The sequence below is a fragment of the Petaurus breviceps genome, unplaced genomic scaffold (genome assembly GCF_028583685.1).
Source record: "Petaurus breviceps papuanus isolate PSGF00001 unplaced genomic scaffold, PetGlider_PUasm1.0 81, whole genome shotgun sequence".
In the NCBI taxonomy this organism is placed as follows: Eukaryota; Metazoa; Chordata; class Mammalia; order Diprotodontia; family Petauridae; genus Petaurus; species Petaurus breviceps.
In genome coordinates, this window is record NW_027186546.1 from 1469633 (window position 1) to 1473902 (window position 4270).

At 40.2% G+C, this 4270-nt stretch overlaps 1 pseudogene; it reads left to right on the top strand.

Moving 5' to 3' along the window:
• Nucleotides 1-891: 891 nt before the first annotated feature.
• LOC138176069 (tubulin beta-5 chain-like) lies at nucleotides 892-3069 on the top strand (annotated as a pseudogene).
• The last annotated feature ends 1201 nt before the right edge of the window (nucleotides 3070-4270 follow it).

The following is a 4270-nucleotide window of genomic DNA, read 5'->3' on the forward strand; positions in this document are numbered from 1 at the left end:
AAAGGCAATGAGGAGAAGAATGACTTAAAAAGCCAAATTTGCCAGATGGAAAAAGAATCTCAAAAGCTCACTGAGGAGAATCATTCCTTCAGAATTAGACTGGAGCAAATGGAAGCTAATGACTTTATGAGAAATCAAGATGCTGTTAAACAGATCCAAACAAATGAAAGAGTAGAAGGCAATATGAAATATCTCATTGGAAAAACCACTGACATGGAAAATAGAGCCAGGAGAGATAATTTAAAAATTATTGGACTACCTTAAAGTCATGATCAGAGAAAAAACCTAGAAATCATCCTCCAAGAAATTCTCAAGGAAAACTACCCTGACATTTTAGAACCAGAGGGCAAAATAGAGGTTGAAAGAATCCACTGATCACCTCCTGAAAAAGATCCCCCCCAAAAAACTCCTAGGAGTATTATAGCCAGGTTCCAAAATGTCTAGATCAAGGAGAGAATATTACAAGCAGCCAGGAAGAAACAATTTGAATATTGTGGAAGCACAATCAGATAACTCAGGATCTGGCGGCTTCTACACTGAGGGATCAAAGGGCTTGGAATATGATATTCTGGAAAGCAAAGGAGCTGGGATTAAAACCAAGAATCACTTACCCAGCAAAACTGAGTATCATGTTTCAGGGGAAAATAATGGTCATTCAGGGGAATAGCAAGCATTCTTGCTGAAAAAAAAAAACAGAGTTGAATAGAAAATTTGACACTCATATACAAGAAGCAAGAGAAGCATGATAAGGACAAACTGGTGCAGGAAACAATTGGGCAAAGAGACATTACACTGAAGGAGCAGAGCTAGTAGATTCAGTGCTTGATGTATGAGGAAAGAATGTGAACACTATAACTGTCTGTAAGGATTTCAGCTCACTAACTCTCTGGGAGGAGGAACAGGGTCTGGTATGGGAACACTGCTCATTAGAAAAATCCAAGAGGAGTATCCAGATAGAATCATGAGTACCCTCAGTGTCATGCCTTCTCACAAAGTGTCTGCTACTGTGGTCGAGCCTTATAATGCTACCCTGTTGGTCCACCAGCTGGTTGAAAACACAGATGAAACTTACTGCATTTACAATGAGGCTTTGTATTATATCTGCTTCTGTACCTTTAAGCTTACCACCCCAACCTATGGAGACCTTAACCACCTGATGTCTGCCACCATGAATGGAGTAACCACCTCACTGCACTTCCCAGAGCAGCTCAATGCTGATCTCTGCAAACTGGCAGTCAACATGGTCCCTTTTCCATGCCTTCATTTCTTCATGCCAGGCTTTGCTCCTTTAACAGCCAGAGGCACTCAGCAGTACCAACCCCTAACAGTGCCAAAACTCATTCAGCAAATGTTTGATGCTAAGTACATGATGGCTGCTTGTGACCCAAGACATGGATGGTATCTCACTGTGACCACTGTCTTCCGAGGTCCAATGTCCATCAAGCAAGTGGATGAGCAGATGCTGGCCATCCAGAACAAGAATAATAACTATTTTGTAGAGTGGATCCCTAATAATGTCAAGGTAGCTGTATGTAACATCCCTCCTCGTGGCCTTAAGATGGCCTCCACATCTATTGGCAATAGCACTGCAATTAAGGAGTGTAATGTAATTGCCAAGAAAAGGCAACTTCCCAAGGTTCAAAATACCAGCATAGGTGCTCTCCATTTTATTCAGTGACAAACCAAGAACAGAGAAGGTCAAAACATGACATCATTCAAAATACAGCATTTACTAAGGGTGATTAAATAATCTCCAAGCACTACCCCACCCCAGGACCTTCCAATCATTCAATCAATTACAAAGTCCCTGTTCTAAATACTTCTCCATCCCTAGGCTATACCTTCATTTAGTCCACCACAAAGTCCCTCTTCTCAAATGGAGATTAGTTTCCAAACATAAGGTCAAAAGTTCCCCACCCCTGGATCACAATTGAATCTACCCCAGAGTTACATCAAGTTTAAGCACATCACTTAATACCCAAATGGAGGTCTTTTCTTCATCTTGACAGGAGGCAAGTTCTCAGCAATCTTAGTTCCTGGGGAGACAAGGCTTAGCAAGGCCACAAGATACATTGCCAGTCCCTTCATTAATTCATCCTCTGTCTGTAGAACAGTCCTAGAACCCCTGAAAACATTTAGCAAAACCCTCTCCTAGGATTTCTGTAAACATACAACAAGAAAATCCTTCTTCAGGGCTTCTGAACCAACAGAAAGGTTCCCAGACCCCTGCAACAACAGCACTGTCCTTCACCAGTGGAAAGTATTCACTCTGTCTGCAGGACAGTCTCCAGACCCTTGCAACAACAGCACTGTCCTTCACCAGTGGACAGTATTCACTTTCTGTCTGCAGGACAGTCTCAGGGCTTCTTAACCAAAAGCCAGGTTCCAGGACTTCTTCAACAAAAGGACAGTCTTTCACCAGTGGACAAATCTGGCAAAACAACATCAAAACAGACAGACAAAGTACCAGAAAAACAGGCATGTCTCCTCAGTCCTTGGCAACTCAGGGGGCAGGTCTCAAAAGTCCAGGGCAATTCAAAGTGGCCACCAGCAATTCTCTTAGTCTCTCTCTCTCCACGAAGTGCTGCTTCCAAAAAAAGTTCTTCTGCCTCTCTCTTGTCTCTCCAAATCTATGTCACCAGCTCCTCCCACTTCAGGACTTTCTTTTCACATCAACAAGTCCATCCCACAGGTGGAATTAACAAGCTCTGGGTTTTAACACAATCAATTTGAAAACCAAGCCAATACAGGGGGAATCTTTAAATGCCATTACTATCACAAGGAGCTATTCAAATGCATCTCTGAGCAGTTCTCTGCCATGTTCCACTGAAAAGCTTTCCTTCACTGGCTTACAGGAGAGGGAATGGATGAAATGGAGTTTGCAGGAGCTGAAAGTAATATGAATGATCTAGTCTCAGAATACCAGCAGAAGCTACAGCCAATGATGGAGAGGAAACTTTTGAAGATGATGAGGAAGAGATCAATGAATAAAGAAAATTTCCCCTATCACATTAAAATATAAATGAAAGCTTAATAATATCCCTTTAAATGTAAAAAAAGAGAAAAGAACACCTTAAAACATAAACTAACCAAAACGGGAAAAGAGGTCTAAAATGTCGATGAGGAGAAGAATGCCTTAAAAAGCAGAATTGGCCAAATGGAAAAGGAGTTCCAAAAGCTCACTGAAGAAAAAAATTCCTTAAAAATTAGATTGGAGCAAATGGAAGCTAATGACTTTATGAGAAATCAAGAAATTAGAAAACAGAACCGAAGTATTTAAAAAATAAAAGGCAAGATGAAATATCTCATTGAAAAAAACCACTAACCTTGAAAATGGATACAGGAGAGATAATTTAAAAATTATTGGACTTCCTGGAAGCCATGATCAAAAAAGGAACCTAGACATCATCTTTCAAGAAATTATCAAAGAAAACTGCCCTTATATTCTAGAATTTGAAATAATCCACAGATCTACTCTTTTTCCCCCCACACTTTTATTTTAGACTTAATTGCCAGAACACAAATACAGAATAGAGAAAAGAAACAAAAACATATCATAAACTTAAATAGTGGAACTTAAGTACACAGTTAGAAAAAAGCATGTCATGTGCATACCAGGACATGAGAGGATTCAAAATGTCACAATAAATTTTCATTTCAAGAAAACCTATATGATAGATAATACTTGTATTGAGAATTGTCCATCTTTTCCTTGCTTCCTTGTGAGTTTTCTTTTTTTTTCTCTGCGGTGCACTTTTTTACTTTGTTCTTTTCTTCCCTTCCCCTAACCCCACCCCCAGATGGCCACAATAAAGTTTAGATATGTTTCTCTATGGCTATATCCATGCACATATACATATATAGACATGTACTTTCCCAAACCTAGTCTACTCCCGATCTTTGTTTTTATGTATGTGTATATCTCTTGTTTCCTATCCCTCTTGCCTCCTCTTCTTTATTTCTACCCACTACTTTACTCTCCTATAATTTGCCTACCCCCCTACAAGGATCCTTCCCTTATCCTCCCATTTCTATAAATATGAATACCCTTCTATTCCCCTATTTTGCCTATTCCCTCACTCTGTCCTCTAAAGATTCTTCCCTTGTCCTCTCACCCCACCCTATGGCCCTACCAGAGTCTTCCTGGGACAGTTTGAGAAGTTTGAAAGGAAAATCCCAGGACAAGGCTTAGTCCCTGTGAAGAGTAAACACCTCCAGGCTAGATTCTGTTTCAACATCAAGCATCAAGTCCTGAGGTTAGTTTGTTTGA